This window comes from Pinus tabuliformis, chromosome 4_1 (assembly GCF_031772625.1).
Source record: "Pinus tabuliformis cultivar Carrire ecotype Pingquan chromosome 4_1, CPIR1, whole genome shotgun sequence".
Lineage (NCBI taxonomy): Eukaryota > Viridiplantae > Streptophyta > Pinopsida > Pinales > Pinaceae > Pinus > Pinus tabuliformis.
The window spans coordinates 390,798,367-390,818,520 of NC_142303.1; positions in this window are offsets into that span (position 1 = coordinate 390,798,367).

A 20,154-nucleotide genomic window follows, 5' to 3' on the forward strand; every position below is an offset into this window, starting at 1 on the left:
CGATCTCACCTATTATGTCCAAACCCCACTGACTGAAAGGTTGCTCGATGTTTACCGGCTGTAGTGGCAGGGACGGCTTCTTTTGTCTTCCAGTAGTAGTTTGGCAGACTTGACATCTTCTCACGTAACTGTGTGAGTCTTTAAACAGCGTGGGCCAGTAATATCCTGCGCGTACGATTTTATGTGCAGTAGCATCTCTAGCATAGTGTTCGCCTGCTGGCCCATCGTGGAGTTCCTGCAAAACTTTTTCAGCTTCAGTTTTTTCAAGACACCTAAGAAGAACAGAATCATAATTTTTTCTAAAAAGAATATCATTTATAAGCTGATATTGTTTAGCTTTCAATCTTAGAGCTCTTTTCTTAGTATGATCGAGGTGTGAAGGAGCATACCCGTTCTTAAGATAATAAATGATATCAGCATATAATGATTCTGCATCATTTAGGCTTACCTCACACATTTGTACCTCTTCAGATGGAATTTCAGAAATTTGCGATGCTCCGGCCAGCATTTTGCAGAAGCCTTGACCTCTTACAATGTTTGCTGGTTTGATTTCAAGGTTGTATTCCTGTAAAGCAGTGACCCAATTGGCCCTTTTCTCACCCACATCCTTCTGTACTAGAAGATTCCTTACCGCTGGAAACAGTACTATAATCTTAGTATGGGTTTTAAGTAAGAAAGGTCTGAAGTATTTGACCGTTTTGAAAACAGCATAGGCCTATTTCTCCACGTCTGAATAATTGAGTTCAGCACCTTGTAAATTTGAGCTAAAAAACGCAATTGGAGCTTCCGCTTTTTCTTGATTCGCTTGAGTTAGAATCGCAGCATATGATTTATCTTAAGCAAATGTGTATAAAATAAAAGATTTTGGAAAATTCGGCATTGCTAAAGATGGAGCTTTAATAATAGCTTTCTTGATCAGGTTGAATGCTTCATGTTCATCTTGACCCCATTTAAAATTTGAATTCTTTTTAACCATGGTTTGCAAAGGAGACACGATTCGCGAAAAATCTAGAACAAATCTCTTTACAAAATTGATTTGGCCAAGGAAAGATTGCATGGCTTTTTTGTTATGAGGTAGGGATATTTCAGAAATTTCTTTGATTCTGTCGGGATCAATGTGAATACTGGATTTTGACACTATGAATCCTAGAAGTTGCCCTTCACTTAATGCAAAAAAAGATTTCTTTGGGTTAAGTGAAATTCCATACCTTAAACATCGTTGAAAGAATTTTTTCAGGCCTTTGAGATGGTCGCTTCGCTTCTTGGAGTACACTGTTGTATCATCCAAATAAATTACTACAGATTTATTGACTAAACCTTTGAATGCGATGTCCATGGCTCTCTGAAATGTACCGCCAGCATTAATCAAACCAAATGGCATCATCCGATATGCGTATGTGCCCCATTTAGTTCTGAATGTGGTTTTCAACTGATCATCAGGATGTACCAACACTTGATTGTATCCTGAAAATCCATCCAAGAAAGACATTAGTTCTGAGCCCGCCACTGCCTGTAGTATCTGCTCCATAGGTGGAAGAGGAAAATTGTCTTTTTGACAGGCTTTGTTAAGGTTCCGAAAGTCAATGCAGATCCTAATATCTCCGTTTTTCTTTCTAACGGGTACCATATTGGAGACCCATTTGGAATGTCTAACGAGAAAGATTATCCTGGCTTTCAATAACTTATTGAGCTCAGTTTTTATCTGATTTTCTAAATTGGGGTGGATCTTTCTCAACTTTTGTTGGACAGGTTTTTCATTATCGATCATGGGAATAGTATGTTGAATGATAGAAGTGTCGTATGTTTTCAGCTCATCATAATTCCAGGCAAAAACATTTTTATATTGTCTTAAAAGACGAATATACGCTAGTTTCTCTTCAGGGACTAGGTCGAGGCCTAGATTAAAATTTTGTGGTTTAGCATCGGTCCCTAGGTTTACTAATTCGTAGTTCAAGGTTGAACTGTAGAGTTTTGAATTGGTAGACCTTTTAAACTGATCTTTAAAATCGTATAAGTCTTCTAACTTGACCACCGACTTAGGTATAGCATTATCAATGCCATTTTGTTGCAATTGTCGATCGTGATGGTCTTCGTCAATTATTTGATTGGAGTAGGATCCTTTAGAAGTGAGGAAATTTACGATATCAGGATCATCATTGAATATTCTCTAATTTGTGATGTTGTCAGGAATGGACGGTCTAAAGATTAATTCTATTGAAAACCTATCTGGACTAAAATCTTCGGAGGGAATAAGCTTAGAAGCTACGTTAGCCAAAAGGTCTGCACTTGCGTTTTGGAGTTTGGGGATTGAAGAAATATTAAACGCTATGAAATGCTCAGTCAGATCTTGTACTAAAGATTTATAGTGTTTTAAATGACCTGATACGCAATGTATAGTGTTACGTACCTGCTTAACCACAATCTCAGAGTCTCGAAAGACTTGAAGATACTTGACATCTAACCAGATTGCTTTGTACATGCCTTGAACCAAAGCCTCGTATTCTGTTGTATTGTTTGTGCAATCGAATTCGAGTCTGCATGTGAGCATGATCTTATCTCCTTCTGGACTAATCAGAACGCATCCTGCTCCTGCTCCTTCGTTAGATCTAGAGCCATCAAAAAATAATTTCCAAAACACAGATGTATTTACAGGTTTATCTAAAAAATCAATACATTTTGAACTATCAGTTCGAGAAAAATTTTCGACTTGGGACAAAACAGAGTGTACTAAATAGGGTGACGCATGAGCATTGAAATTGCCGAGGAAAGAATCTACCGAGTAATTGCCAATGATACTGCTGTTATACGCTATTGGTTCATTTTCTCCCTCTAAATCCGTTACTATGTACTTCTGGTGTAGCTCTCATTCAACTTTTATTTGATTCGGTTTACCGCTGTAGGGCAGCCACATGTGGGACCAATCGGTTGCGAAGTATCCATGTAGTTTCTCTGACCAATCCCTGCTAAGGATTAAGCAATAGAATTCTGGGATGTCAGCAACTAGAATGTCAATAACCTGACATACCTTCGGGTTGGATGACAATCTTATGGTAACTTGATTTAGTTCACCAATCATTTCGACTTGAGATCTATCAAGCTGAACTATGCGCACTGCGGATTTCTGTGGTTGAACGTTTAACTTGGCACATTGATTTGGGTAAAATATTCGATGAAGCACCGGAATCTACCAAACAATTGTGCACATTTTTATTGAAGATTTCATAAGTAAGGAGAAACGGGGGAGTGTGAGATCTTGATCTTCCTCCAATTAAGGCGATGTCATTTGGGTCAATTTTACTGATCGCGTTAGTTGGAGGTCTATCCATGTTGTGGGAAGCTTGAGAAAGTACAGCGGCAGGCAAAGGTGCAACTGGCACGGCATGTAATTCTTTCATTATTATCTTCTGTTGATGTTTCAATTTGCTCAGTTCGTAAAGAGTGATGTTAGCCCTGGTCTTCTTCATGTCATCAATAATATTGTACTCCATTTCATCTGACACTATCAGTGTTTTTGATGGAGTCGTTTCATTTGCTTGGAATGGGCTAGTTTGGGTCGCTTTGGATGTTGATTTCTTTGTCGCGACTTTATCCTTTGTTGCAGAGCTTGTGCTTTTCTGCTTAGGGGTAGTTTGGGGAGGATCAAGCTGATTTTTGCTTCGTGTGCTAACTGGAAATACTTCTTGATCTTCTTCTTGTGGGAGGATGAAATCCCAAATTCCTTGTAATTCCACAACTTCTTCGTCATTGGTCTGCCCTTCAGTGGCACTTTCCTCTTCCTCTTCCTCGGATTCAGCATTTGAGATGGCATTGGGTGGCTTTGCATCCGTTGAAGGACCTATTTTAAAAGCTCTGTAGGGCTTTTTTGAAGAAGTTTCTGCTACTTGCTTTTTTATGTCGACCATCTCATTGGACATGGTCTTTAGAACTTTCTGCAATCCTTCCAAATCAAAAGGATATTTTGCTTGTTTCTTCTTGGAATCTTCCTTGAAGGTGACTTTTTTGGACTTACGTTCCTCTATCACGGATCTCTTTTCTAGGGCTATCATCAGTTTCTCTATTGCTATCACCTCTTTCATGTTATCAGCTAAGGTTGTTTTATTTGCCCTGTCCACGAAGATTGCTATGTTTGATGGTAGAGCGGTAATATACCATTCACATCGTACTTCTTCGCTGGGCTGGGAAGCAGTGGGAATTTTGTTGAAAATTTTATTGAACCGTAAATTGAAATCCTTGATAGGCTCTTTAGCTTCGGCTTTAAGATTGGATAGGTCATTGATTAACGTTGTCGTTGATCTGTCATCACCAAACTTGGTTAGGAATTGATTCTGGAAGATGTCCCAACTGGTGATAGACCCGGAGCGTAATGAAAAGTACCATGACCCGGCTGTCCCTTGCAGTGTATAGGGAAAAAGCCGAACAACAGCATCTTCATTAGTAACTCCATTAAGATTAATGGAAAGCGTGAAGTTGTTTATGTGCTCTTCTGCTAGCATGTCGGCTTCGGGATTGAATTTGGGTAGCCATTTCTCAAGATGGGCCGGTATTTGACTCAAGGGTGCAGGCATTAAAACTGCCCCAGGGTTGTTCCATGGAGACTAGGCCATCATTGAACTGCTAACAGAGGAAAGTGCAGAAGATGATCCATGTGGCTGGGAGGATGAGGATTCTATGATCGTAGATGATTGAAGAGGGGTTGTGGGGGTTCCAGTGGACGGATGGACGATGATCTGGAGTGGAGGTGTGGATGGTTGACTTCGCCGTGAAGTAGTTGAGATGGATGATGTAGACGAAAGAGTCTCACTGTCAGACTCTTGCGGTGATTTCCTCGCTCTTTTCCTGGTGGGAAGAGGTAATTCGGTTGGCTAGACGCCAAGCTTTTCACTCTTTAACTTGGTCAGGGGATGAGCAGGGTTGTACGCACGCTGCCTTGAGATTTATCAGACCTCTGAGGAGAAATGGAAAAGCGCTGAAGTTTGTGAATCAGGGATTCGACTTCAGGAGGTTCAATGGTAGATTGGTCTAAAATATCAGGGTGTGTAGCAGCACTTGATACTCGAGCGACTTCTGACTCTGGATTTAAATGTAATGGGGAATTTGGGGGGAGATGATGAGGGCAATTTACTCTCAGAATGGTATTCAGATTTTGATTTACTTGCCATTCATAGTTCAGTCCCTCCTTCTAGCGCCAAATATGTTGAGGCCCCGAAAATTGGGTCGACAACAAGGGGGATACCCGCCCGGTCCGGACCTTGGTTGGCAGCTCCTTATCCGTTTGGTATAGCGGGTCCGACTGGGGATAATGGGACCAGTTTCCCAATCTATGGGTGTGTGTGTGTATAATTAGATGTTGTTGATCTAACAGTTCCTATCTAAGCTATTCTAATTCAAACTTTTAATCTAATTTTATTCTATTGTAATCTAAAAAAGAAACACATCTAATCTATGTTAACCCGGGATTTAACTCTTTTATTATGTGATCTAAAGAGGTTTCAAATAACAACTGGTAATAAAGATCCTTCAACGATTATAAGAAAGGAAATCAATTAAGATGAACCACTTTGCATAAAAAGTTAGGCAAAACAGTTGTGAACAGCATATCGCATAATAAGCTATTCATATATTAAACATAAATAAATAGCTACCACCGTACAAAAGTGCCAAATGATAACTCAAGCATTCATGTAATAACATATAAACAACTAAAAATTGTATATCACATTAACATATAAGCAGAAATGGTCAAGAGATAAAAGTACCATTTATGACTGGTCCTACTCATAAGCTTCAAGCAATAATGATTTATTGCTCCTTGCTCTAACATCTACTAAGAGTACAGAAGTGCAACATCAGTAGTAGATATCAAATGCAAATATCAACAAATCTTGATCCATTCATTCACCAAAACCTCCTCAGAGGGTACAAAAGTGCATGTTCTGAGGACAAGTTTTTGATAAATTTATGGACCCCTCTCTAAATGCATGAGAAGGGTTTAAATACTACTAACTAAATAACTTAATTACACAGATTCAGGATACAGTTTAAATGACCGCGCTTTTTCTAAGCAAAATTATTTCTAAAAATTAAATCTAATCTCTAACTATTTCTGCATTTGCTCCTTAATGTTGCGAGCATTCAATATTTGCCTGGGTAGAGTCGGTTGACTGTCTTCCACTTTTGGTTGAGCTAAGCAAACATAAATGGCAAGAGCTGGCACCATTTTTTTAGCAAAATAGAAGATATTCTTGAGAATCATCCTCTGGCTAGGTGGATTTACTGTGTATGCTCAGTAATGATCCAAATTCCACTTGGTTAATCCTCAAATTGCTTCTGCCTTTGCTTTCTTGCGTTTCCGGGCTTATGAATGACTAAGCAGTTAGGGACTTTGCTTTTTGAACAATTTTCTCAGCGATGCGCGATTAGCGCTAGGCGCTAATCGCGCATCAGAAACTGCCTCCGTTCTTTAATCCGGGCCTTTCTGGTGCGTTTTTCGCCTTTAACGCCTTTTCCTTCACTGGGTATAAGCTTCAAAATTTTGTAAACATACTGCTTTCGTGAGCTTCTGACCTTGTGCGTTAAATCCCCGTTGATATCAGCATTTTTTAACCACTCATTCAACCATGGCTCTGACTGACAGATCTGTAATGGATAGTTCAGCAGCGCTCTGGAATTTTGCGGCTCTGTTGCATGCGGTATCCGTTCATGAGGGCATTTCTTCTCTGTTTCTGAGCATTGGAGCTTTACCCTTTTCCTTAATCACTCCCTGCACATTGCTTCATATTGTTTCTGTTTTTCATTCCTGCAGTTCACACATAAGGAGAGAGTAATGATAATAAAAATTGACAAGAAAGCTCTGAACTCTATGGATGTACAAAAACATGCCACCTGACGTGAACTAACTTTTTGAAAAACACAAAACTGTCTTTCATTAACACTTGGTGTACATTCATTAATTTTCATTAAAGCGCGTATCCAATTTTTTGGTTTATGGACAGCTTTTCTTGAATGTTGAGCCGGGGAAAATTTGCGATGGAAAATTTCTGCGACTAGCATCGCATCATCGCATTATCGGTTATCGCATTTTCATCAAAATGTGTTATCGCAGGGTTTCCCGATCACGTTTATCGCAGAATCGCAGATTGCTATATCGCACGATCGCAAGATCGCCAATCGCAGTATCGCGTTATCGCAAGATCGCAAATTGTTATAATTCGTTAAATGGTTATGTGTTGTTTATGCGATGTTGCGATATGCGATGTCGCATATCGGCCATCGGCGATTTCTTAAGGTTTTTTTTTATGAGCGTTTCTTAATGCATGCGATGCGATGAATTTCGCGTCGCATTTTCGCAGTTTATCATTGTACTCACAAAGAAATGTCTTATTTTCTTTGCGCGATGCGATATTTTCTTAAGGAGTATAATACATGAGTTTTAATTGAATTTTTTGAATTTTTACAAAGGGTCCCCACTTACTTAGTGTTATTGCTAATACTAAATAAGGAGGGGGGTTGTTGGTGGCCACAACAAGTTGAAACCCCTATGACCTTTCCTCCTTACAAAGGAATTTTCATAGGAGAAAATCAAAATGCAACCAAAGCTATCCCTTTGATCCAGAAAGATGACAATGCTCTAGGCATTGATGGAAGAATTCAGAAAGCTAGTGAACAACTTAACTGGACAAATACTGCAGTAAAAGGCTTGGAAATGAATGTTGCAAAAACAATAGAAGTCAAGGAACAATTTGATACTGTCCAGGTATCACTTAATGATGTAAATAGATGTTTGAACAATGTACAGTTTGAATCCAGTATGATTCATTCTTATGCAAGAGATTCTTTGAATAAAATAGAAGGAGTCGAAGAAAAATTAGTTGATCACTTAGATACAACTAAACAGCTTATAACTGGTTTAACAGAAAAAGTTGAAAAGTTGAATCCACCCAAAACTGAGAAACCAGTGCCAAACTCCTTTCTTGTAAAAAGAAGCATAAGAATTCAGGATCCTGTGAAATCTGTAGACAGGTTTCCAGCCTTATTTCCTAAAGAAGTAGCCATGTCATCTTCAGATACTGAGGCTACAAATAAAATCACAATAGCATCCTTGTTTAAGGATGAAGAATCAGATAAAGAGAAAGAACAAAGAAATCAGGATACATAGATCCTTCCTATATATGAACCACTTGAGCATAGGTTCACCAGATATCATGCACCTGACATAGAAGGAAAATGAAATCTTCCTGAAGCACACACCTTTTTTCCTGATTCCCACAGAGAGTGGAATATTTATCACATGAGTGTTGGTCAAATAAGACAAATGATTGACATAATCTATATAGAATATAAACTCATGTGTCTTAAAGGGAAATCTGAAATTGATGCTTATAGAACAATTATTCAATGTTTTACAGGGACACTCCTCAGGTGGTGGGAAACAGAATCATCTCCAAAGCTTATAGAAACAATGGAAGCAGAAGTGCTAAAAGATGAAAAGGAAGATGTAATACATAATCCTGATGGCACAGTTATCAGCAACATGATAGGAGCACTTGCATCAATGATCTTGGAACATTGGTTTGGAAGTGAAACAGAAATTGCTGATAAAAATGAAGTAATTTTGATGAATCTAAAGTGCCACAAAATTTCCCAATATGAAGACTTCCACAGAGATTGGATGTAGAGAATCTACGAGGTAAAAGATTCAAAGAACCTGTTATGGAAACAAGTATATCTTGCAGCCCTACCTTCTGGATTTGTTGATTACATTAGATTGCAAGAAGTCTTCCAATTACCTTTTGAGTCATATACATGGGGAGAGATATATGCCCTCATTACAAAGACATTGGTCAGTCTTTGTACTAGCTCAAAGGTAAATAAGTCTCTAGAAAAACTTTCCAGACTGCCTGACAAGAAGTCCATCTGCAGTAAGTATGGACTAACATTGGATGATCCTTTGGTAAGACGAAGAAAGGCTAAGAAAAGAGCCAAAAGAGAGTTTAAAGAAACCTCCTACAAAAATTGGAGGAATTATCCAAAGAATAAAAGAAGATATTCAAAGCTAAGTAAAAGCCAAGCCTCCAAGACAAAGAAAGGGTATTATAAGTATGTTCCCAGAACACACTATTATAATCCCTCAGATATTCACCTGCACACCACTAAGCAGGAGAAATGGAATAAAATTACTTGTTGGTTATGTGGAAAAACTGGACACACTTCCTCCAGATATCCAGAAGGTGAAGAGTCAAAGCTAAACAAAGGCAAGAAATCCCAAGCCTTTACCCAAAGAAACAAGCAAGTAAAGCAGGAAGGAAGAAGACCAATAATGTGCATGAAATGTGGCTCTCATGAACGTTGCCCCAATGTCACAATCAAAGAAATAGCTCAGCAGCACCAAATAGATGAGCCTTCTTATGATTCTTTTAGTTCTTCATCAGCAGAAGAACTCCATGCTCATATGGAGCAATATTCAGATTCTAGTTCTTTAGAATGTCTATGTTCTGACTTTGAGGAATGTGCCTGTCAAGCTCAATATATTTCTGATTCTGAATATTTCAGTGAATCAAGTGAAGAGGAAGGGGAAAAGCCTAAGCCCAAAAAAGAAAAAGTCCTTATGGCTACAACAGAAGAACAATAATTGAAGGTTCTGACGCAGATCCGTGCAATTGAGGATGCAGAGATGAAAAATCGCCTGACAGAAGCTTTTATGGATCAGTTCAAAGCTAAAGCTTCAAATAGTTCAGGTAAGAAATCTTTGTTTGTTGATGCTTCATTTGAGTGTAACACAAAATCATTTCAAAGGCATCAACAAAAACCTAATAGAGTAAGATCACTTACTCTAGGAGAAGTCAATCGAGAGATTCATAATCTCAAGACAGAAATTGCTGCAATAAAAACTCAAATTGCAGAAATGAGAAAAGAAAAGCATGTGGCAAAAGAAGAGGAAGAAGATCAACCATGGAATACTGCTTCATATAGCAGTAATCAAGAAGTCCAAGTTGCTAAAGGAATAAGGGATCTAAATTTTGGATTCAGGGATATGAGATTGTTAACTATCTCCTATCAGCAACACCATGTACTGGTTAATATCTGCATAAAAGGGAAAATGTTTGAAATGGTTGCTCTTTTGGATTCAGGAGCAGATGTTAATATTTTAAATATGAAAAATGTTCCAGCAAAATACTGGGTTGTTGCAGAAAGTATAGTAGTAGGTTTAGGCAACAAAAAGCTAATCTATGAAGTACCTAAAGCTTCTCTTTGCTTTGATACTCACTGTGTATATCTGAAATTTGCAATAGCTGATATTCCAGTAGACTGCATACTTGGAAATGTCTTTCTAGCAGCAGTAGAGCCTCATGGGTCACTCGGACTCAAAGGAGGAAAAGTTGGATACTTTATATCTATCCATACCTCTAAAGGGAAAAGAAAGAGAATTGAACTCCCATATATCTCCAATCCAAGAATATCAACAATGGTACAAACTGTACAAGATCTGGATAAAGCTGAAGCCAAATTACCATATATAAAAGATCTAAAATGTACTCTGAGGATTGAAGAACAACTCAAGCTGCCCCAGATACAAAACAAAATTGGAGATTTGAAGAAACAAATAGAAGAAGAATGTTGCTCAGAGGAACCTAATGCATTCTTGCATCGGAAGCAGCACACTGTTGAGCTCCCTTACAAGGAAGGATATGTTGGAAAGCCTTGTAAGAGTTGAGCTATTCCGATGAGCAAAGAATACAGAGATCTTTGTTAAAGAGATATTCAGCAGCTCCTCAGCAGAAAATTGATCAGAGAATCTGACAGTCCCTGGAACTGTTATGGGTTCTATGTGAATAAAAGAGCTGAACAAATTATGGGTATTCCAAGACTAGTTATCAATTATAAGCCTCTAAATTCAGTCTTAGCTGATGATACATATCCAATACCCCATAAAGGAGATCTAATCAGAAGGATAGCAGGAGCAAAGATTTTCTCAAAGTTTGATCTAAAAGCAGGATTCTGGCAAGTGGCCACTGCTGAACAAGACAAATTCAAAACTGCTTTCAGCATACCAGCAAGACATTAAGAATGGAACGTCATGCCTTTTGGACTCAAGAATGGACCATCAAAATTCCAAAAGGTAATGGACAGTATCTTCAAGCCATATTTTGATTGGCTAATTGTATATATAGATGATGTATTAGTTTTTTTCCAAAAACATTCATGATCATTTTAAACAGGTAAATATATTTAAGAATTTTGTTAAGCATAATGGATTGGTGCTTAGCAAAAAGAAGGTAGAGGTTTTCCAAACCACTATCAAATTTTTGGGCCATACAATCTGCAATGGGCAGATTTCTCTGTAGAAACATGCACTTGAGTTTGCAGAGAAATTTCCAGATGTCATAACAAATAAGAACCAACTGCAAAGGTTCTTAGGCTGCCTCAACTACATCAGCAACTTCTACCAGGACTGTGCCAGTGATAGAAGAATATTGAACAAAAGGCTGAAGAAGAATCCTCCGGAATGGACAGAAGTCCATACCAAAGTAGTCTAGAACATAAAAGCTAAGGTGAAATCTTTGCCTATTCTATACATTGCTGATGATCTTGCATATTAAATTGTTGAATCAGATGCAAGTAAGATGGGGTGGAATTTTGAAGAAAAAGTTTGGAAAAGATGAACAAGTTGTCCAATTTGCTTCTGGAGTATGGAACCCAGCTGAATTAAATTACTCCACAATCGAAAAAGAGGTCAAGGCAGCATGGAACTGCATCAACAAGTTTGAAGTCTATCTTATTAATAAATATTTTTTGCTTAGAACTAATCTGCTTTACAAAAGGTATTAACAAAAGACATCAAGAAGGCCGGAGAAGCCATGTTTGCGAGATGGCAAGCTCTTTTTGCAAACTTTGATTTTCAGGTAGAACATATCAAAGGAAAAGACAACAATCTCCCTGATTTTCTTAGCAGAGAATACATTGAATCAAGAGATCATGTCATGATGATCATCATTGAGTGGGACCAGCACCAGAAACAAGAAATCTTAAGGACTATCCTGGACGACCAAGACTGGGAGACCTATAAGAAACACTGGAGACCCACTTTGCAGCTGAGAAACACAAAGGTCTTGGACGCCAACTTGCAGCGTCACACAGATATTCAACACTTTGTCCCAGAAAGAAAAGTGTACCCTAAAGGAGGCAAGTGGATTCATGATATGATATATGACAAAGCAAGACATGATGCCGACATTGCACAGCGAGCATTGGAGAAAAAATTTCATGACATTGCCACTATTTGGTACCATGGTGGACCCAACACAGGAATACATGAAAGGTATGTCTACATATACAGAACAAGAGATCTCTGGAACGAGCCAAGACATGTCAGAACACAACCTACTGCTAGATGGCCTAGAAATGATCCCAAGATCATTTTTCCAGATACAATGTACAATTTTGTAAACTGCAAGGAGCTCTGGTGGGACTTCCTAAACGTTGATGATAAGATAGGAACCCACTACACCAAGTTAAAATTCAGCACCATTGGCCATTATCAAGGATATCAACAATGTGGATGGTTTAGAGATTGGTGGACTAATTATGGTGTAAGTAGGACCGCAATGGACCCAATATGGAATGAAAAATATTGTAAGACATCCCATTTATAGCACTGTCAAAGAAATGACAGAAGGAGAATGGACGACCTACAGGTCATCCCCCTATAATAATTCCCTAGAAGAATATATGAGAGAACACATGGAGTGGCTTGTATTAACCAAAGTCCAAAATCAGATTGTACTAGGGAAACCGATGATTGTCCGGAGGATCTACACAAAATCCTGGGATGAAATGTTGTATAGAAGAGATAGATTCCCTGGATTAACAGTATTTTGACGGTTCTCATGGGCTTTCCATAAAAAGCATCCATATTGTAAAGACGAGTACCAGTCACAAGGGCTTAATTGTGACCAGATTTTTTGTGGGCTTTGTTTTAATAAAGTCTTCACTGTGTAAATAATCTTTCCCATGGGCTTTCAGAAAAGCATCCACTTTATTTTTTCCATTTCATGATCTTCTCCTAAGCCTTGTACTGAGAAGAATATTTTCCGTAATATTTACTTTTCCGGGCAAGGATCTGTTGGACGGTTGATGCCCTAGCGTTACCCGAAAGCAATAATTCCATCCACCCGGATCAGAATATTTGTGCAGATGTTGTCTTGGCATCACCGAAAGGAAATGATTTCGTCTACCCTTAGGTCAGATCACGGATGATCCACAGTGATGCTTGTCCCCTCCTCTCTTACTATATAAGGAGGGTAAGGCTCATTACCAAGGCATTCGCATTTAGAGTTTGAGTCAGTCTGATTCTTTGAGAGTTTGTGTCGAGTCCCTCTCCTACTCATCATCTACAGACGTTCAGTATGATCTGCTTGCATCATGAGAAGAACTCAAGTCTTTAGGTGATTTGGGAGCCTGCACATCAGTGCTTGACGCTGGTGTGAACCTAAAGTGTTCGAATCATATAGAGAGTCGACCAGTCTGTGTATGAGTCCAAGTCTTATTCTGAGGCAAAGCCTATCTTTCGCCAGGTAGCCTTCGGTTTTGCTTGTTCCTTGTGAACAGCATATAGTCCGATAAATGCGAAGATAGTCAATCCCTGTAAATAATCTCTCTGTAAAAAGCTTTATCCATTTTGAAATAAAATGAGTATACCATTTAGCATCTGAATACTTTGTGCATTCAAATTTTAGTAGGGGCTTCTGGTCAAAAGCTTGCTAAAGTGCTACGCGCTTCGTGCGCTATGCTGCTATCACTTTTTTTGCTGACTTGGCCTTGTTGTCTCTCTTCGATTATCTCTGATTACTAACTCCTGGTGAACCAGTGGTGAACCTACTCAGAACTTTCACGCTCTCACGGCCCCAACAACGGCTTCCTCGCCTAACAATGGCCTTGGCGTCCCTTCGTTCCTTTGGCGAACTTCCTGCGAACTTCGGATGTAAGCTTCAGAGATAACTACTACCACAACAAACATTATATATGCGCAAAGTATTCAGATGCAGAATGGTATACTCATTTTATTTCAGAATGGATAAAGCTTTTTACAGAGAGATTCTTTACAGAGATTGACTATCTTCGCATTTATCGGACTATATGTTGTTCGCAAGGAACAAGCAATACCGAAGGCTACCTGGCGAAATATAGGCTCTGCCTCAGAATAAGACTTGGACTCATACACAGACTGGTTGACTCTCTATATGATTCAGCCACTTTAGGTTCACACCAACGTCAAGCACTGATGCGCAGGCTCCCAAATCACCTAAGGACTTGAGTTCTTCTCGTGATGCAAGAAGATCAGACTGAACATCCACAGATGCAGAGCAGGAGAGGCACTCGACACAAACTCTCAAAGACTCAGACTGACTCAAACTCTAAATGCGAATTCCCTAGTAATGAGCCTTACCGTCCTTATATAGGAAGAGAGGGGGGGAAAAACAGCACTGTGGATCATCCGTGATCTGACCTAAGGGTAGACGGAATCATTGCCTTTCGGTGCTGCCAAGACAACGTCTGCACAAAGATTCCAATCCGGGTTAATGGAATTATTGCTTTCGAGTAATGCCAAGGCGTCAACCGTCCGACAGATCCTTGCCCAGAAAAGTAAATCTTACAGAAAACATTCTTCTCAATATAAGGCTCACGAGAAGATCATGAAATGGAAAAAACAAAGTGGATGCTTTTTTAAAAGCCCATGGGAAAGATTATTTACACAGTGGAGATTTTATTACAGCAAAGCCCACGAAAAATCTGGTCACAATTAAGCCCTTGTGATTGGTACTCATCTTTACAATATAGATGCTTTTTACGGAAAGCCCATGAGAACCATCAAAACACTGTTAATCCAGGGAATCTATCTCTTCTATACAACATTTCATCCCAGGCTTTTGTGTAGATCCTGCAGACAATCATCGGTTTCCCTAGTACAATCTGATATTGGACTTTGGTTAATACAAGCCACTCCATGTGTTCTCTCATATATTCTTCTAGGGAATTATTATAGGGGGATGACTTGTAGGTCATCCATTCTCCTTCTGTCATTTCTTTGACAGTGCTATAAATGGGATGAATACATTATGTATTTTGTTGATTACATATATTATAATGGGTCTTATAATATTTTTCATGCCATATTGGGTCCATTGCAGTGCTACTTACACCATAATCAGTCCACCAATCTCTAAGCCATCCACATTGTTTATATCCTTGATAATGGCCAATTGTGCTGAATTTTAACTTGGTGTAGTGGGTTCCTATCTTATCATCAACATTTAGGAAGTCCCACCAGAGCTGCTTGTAGTCTACAAAATTGTACATTGTATCTGGAAAACTGGTCTTGGCATCTTTTCTAGGCCATCTAGCAGTAGGTTGTGTTCTGACATGTCCTAGCTCGTTCCAAAGATCTCTTGTTCTGTATATGCAGACATACCTTTCATGTATTCCTGTGCTGGGTCCACCATGGTACCAAATAGTGGCAATGTCATGAAAATTTTTCTCCAATGCTCGCTGTGCAATGTCAACATCACGTCTTGCTTTTTCATATATCATATCATGAATCCACTTGCCTCCTTTAGGGTACACTTTTCTTTCTGGGACAAAGTTTTGAATATCTATGTGAGGCTGCAAGTTGGCGTCTAGGACCTTTGTGTTTCTCAGCTGCCAAGTGGGTCTCCAGTTTTTCTTATAGGTCTCCCAGTCTTGGTCGTCTGGGATAGTCCTTAAGACTTCTTGTTTCTGGTGCTAGTCCCACTCAGTGATGAACATCATGACATGATCTCTTGATTCAATGTATTCTCTGCTAAGAAAATCAGGGAGATTGTTGTCTTTTCCTTTGATATGTTCTACCTGAAAATCAAAGTTTACAAAAATAGCTTGCCATCTGGAAAACTTGGCTTCTCCAGCCTTCTTGATGTCTTTTGTTAATACCTTTTGTAAAGCAGATGCATCAGTTCTAAGCAAAAAAGATTTATTAATAAGATAGACTTCAAACTTGCTGATGCAGTTCCATGGTGCCTTAACCTCTTTTTCGATTGTGAAGTAATTTAATTCAGCTGGGTTCCATACTCTAGAAACAAACTAGACAACTTGTTCATCTTTTCCAACCAATTGCTTCAAAATTCCACCCCATCCAATATTACGTGCATCTGATTCAACAATTTTATATGCAATATCATTAGCAAAGTATAGAATAGGCAAAGATTTCACCTTAGCTTTTATGTTCTAGACTACTTTGGTATGGACTTCTGTCCATTCCGGAGGATTCTTCTTCAGCCTTTTGTTCAATATTCTTCTATCACTGGCACAATCCTGGTAGAAGTTGTTGAGGTAGTTGAGGCAGCATAAGAACCTTTGCAGTTGGTTCTTATTTGTTATGACATCTGGAAATTTGTCTGCAAACTCAATTGCATGTTTTTACAGAGAAATCTGCCCATTGCAGATTGTGTGGCCCAAAAATTTGATAGTGGTTTGGAAAACCTCTATCTTCTTTTTGCTAAGCACCAACCCATTGTGCTTAACCAAATTCTTAAATATATTTACATGTTTAAAATGATCTTGAATGTTTTTGGAAAAAATTAATACATCATCTATATATACAATTAGCCAATCAAAATATGGCTTGAAGATACTGTCCATTACCTTTTGGAATTTTGACGGTGCATTCTTGAGTCCAAAAGGCATGACGTTCCATTCATAATGTCCTGCTCGTATGCTGAAAGCAGTTTTGAATTTGTCTTGTTCAGCAATGGCCACTTGCCAGAATCCTGCTTTCAGATCAAACTTTGAGAAAATCTTTGCTCCTGTTATCCTTCTGATTAAATCTCCTTTATGGGGTATTGGATAGTTATCATCAGCTAAGACTGAATTTAGAGGCTTATAATTGATATCTAGTCTTGGAATACCCATAATTTGTTCAGATCTTTTATTCACATAAAACCCATAACAGTTCCAGGGACTGTCAAATTCTCTGATCAATTTTCTGCTAAGGAGCTGCTAAATTTCTCTTTCGCAAAGATCTTTGTATTCTTTGCTCATTGGAATAGCTCGGCTCTTACAAGGCTTTCCAGCATATCCTTCCTTGTAAGGGACCTCGACAGTGTGCTGCTTCCTATGCCAGAATGCATTAGGTTCCTCTAAGTAGCATTCTTCTTCTATTTGTTTCTTCAAATCTCCAATTTTGTTTTGTATCTGAAGCAGCTTGAGTTGTTCTTCAATCCTCAGAGTACATTTCAGATCTTTTAGATCTAAAAATTTGGCTTCAGCTTTATCCAGATCTTGTACAGTTTGTACCATTATTGATATTCTTGGATTGGAGATATATGGGAGTTCAATTCTCTTTCTTTTTCCTTTAGAGGTAGGGATAGATATAAAGTATCCAGCTTTTCCTCCTTTGAGTCTGAGTGACCCATGAGGCTCTACTGCTGCCAGAAAGACATTTCCAAGTATGCAGTCTACTGGAATATCAACTACTGCAAATTTCAGATATACACAGTGAGTATCAAAGCAAAGAGAAGCTTTAGGTACTTCATAAAGTAGCTTTTTGTTGCCCAAACCTACTACTTTCCTTTCTGCAGCAACCCATTATTTTGCTGGAACATTTTTCATATTTAAAATATTAACATCTACTCCTGAATCCAAAAGAGAAACCATTTCAAACATTTGCCTTTACATGCAAATATTAACCAGTACATGGTGTTGCTGGTAGGAGATAGTTAACAATCTCATATCCCTGAATCCAAAATTTGGATCCTTTATTCCTTCAGCAACTTGGACTTCTTGATTACTGCTATATGAAGCAGTATTCCATGGCTGAACTTCTTCGTCTTCTTTTGCCACATGCTTTTCTTTTCTCATTTCTGCAATTTGAGTTTTTATTGCACCAATTTCTGTCTTGAGATTATGAATCTCTCCACTGACTTTTCCTAGAGTACGTGATCTTACTCTATCAGGTTTCTGCTGATGCCTTTGAAATGATTTTGTGTTACGTTCAAATGAAGCATCATCAAACAAAGATTTCTTACCTAAACTATTTGAAGCTTTAGCTTTGAGCTGATCCATAAAAGCTTCTGTCAGGCAATTTTTCATCTCTCCATCCTCCATGGCACGGATCTGCGACAGAATATTCAATTCTTCTTCTTATGTTGTAGCCATAAGGACTTTTTCTTTTGGGGGCTTAGGCTTTCCCCATTCTTCTTCACTTGATTCACTAAAATATTCAGAATCAGCAATATATTGAGCCTAATAGGCACATTCCTCAGAGTCACAACATAGACATTCTGAAGAACTAGAATCTGAATATTGCTCCATATGAGCATGGAGTTCTTCTGCTGATGAAGAACTAAAAGAATCATAAGAAGACTCATCTATTTGGTGTTGTTGAGTTATTTCTTTGATTGTGACATTGGGGCAAAGTTCTGTACTGTGAGCATGAGAGCCACATTTCATGCACACTATTGGTCTTCTTCCTTCCTGCTTTACTTGCTTGTTTCTTTGGGTAAAGGCTTGGGATTTCTTGCCTTTGTTTAGCTTTGACTCTTCACCTTCTAGACATCTGGAGGAAGTGTGTCCAGTCTTTCCACATAACCAACAAGTAATTTTATTCCATTTCTCCTGCTTAGTGGTGTGCAGGTGAATATCTGAGGGATTATAATAGTGTGTTTTGGGAACATACTTATAATACCCTTTCTTTGTCTTAGAGGCTTGGCCTTTCCTTGGCTTTGAATATCTTCTTTTATTCTTTGGATAATTCCTCCTATTTTTGTAGAAATTTTCTTTAAACTCTCTTTTGGATCTTTTCTTAGCCTTTCTTCATCTTACCAAAGGATCATCCATTGTTAGTCCATACTTATTGCAGATGGACTTCTTGTCAGGCAGTCTAGAAAGTTTTTCCAGAGACTTATTTACCTTTGAGCTAGTACAAAGACTGACCAATGTCTTTGTAATGAGAGCATATATCTCTCCCCATGTATATGACTCAAAAGGTAATTGGAAGACTTCTTGCAATCTAATGTAATCAACAAATCTAGAAGGTAGGTCTGCAAGATATACCTATTTCCATAACGGGTTCTTTGAATCCTTTACCTCGTAGATTCTATGCCTACAATCTCTGTGGAAGTCTTCATATTGCGACATTTTGTGGCACTTTAGATTCATCAAAATTACTTCATTTTTATCAGCGATTTCTATTTCACTTCCACACCAATGTTCCAAGATCATTGATGTAAGTGCTCCTAGCGTGTTGCTGATAACTGTGCCATCAGGATTATGTATTACATCTTCCTTTTCATCTTTTAGCACTTCTGCTTCCATTGTTTCTATATGCTTTGGAGATGATTATGTTTCCCACCACCTGAGGAGTGTCCCTGTAAAACACTGAATAACTGTTCTACAAGAATCAATTTCAGATTTCCCTCTAAGACACATGAGTTTATATTCTGTATACATTATGTCAATCATTTGTCTTATTTGACCAACACTCATGTGATCGATATTCCACTCTCTGTGGGAATCAGGAAAAAAGGTGTGTGCTTCAGGAAGCTTTCCTTTTCCTTCTATGTCAAGTGCGGGATATCTGATGAACCTATGCTCAAGTGGTTCATATATAGGAAGGATCTGTGTATCCTGATTTCTTTGTTCTTTCTCTTTCTCTGATTCTTCATCCTTAAACAAGGATGCTATTGTGATTTTATTTGTAGCCTCAGTATCTGAAGATGACATGGCTACTTCTTTAGGAAATAATGCTGGAAACCTGTCTACAGATTTCATAGGATCCTGAATTTTTATGCTTCTTTTTACAAAAAAGGAGTTTGGAACTAGTTTCTCAGTTTTGGACAGATTCAACTTTTCAACTTTGTCTATTAAACCAGTTATAAGTTGTTTATTGTATCGAAGTGATCAACTAATTTTTCTTCAACTCCTTCTATTTTATTCAAAGAATCTCTTGCATAAGAACGAATCATACTGGATTCAAATTGTACATTGTTCAAACACCTATTTACATCATTAAGTGATACCTAAACAGTATCAAATTGTTCCTTGACTTCTATTGTTTTTGCAACATTTATTTTCAAGCCTTTTACTGCAGTATTTGTCCAGTTAAGTTGTTCACTAGCTTTCTGA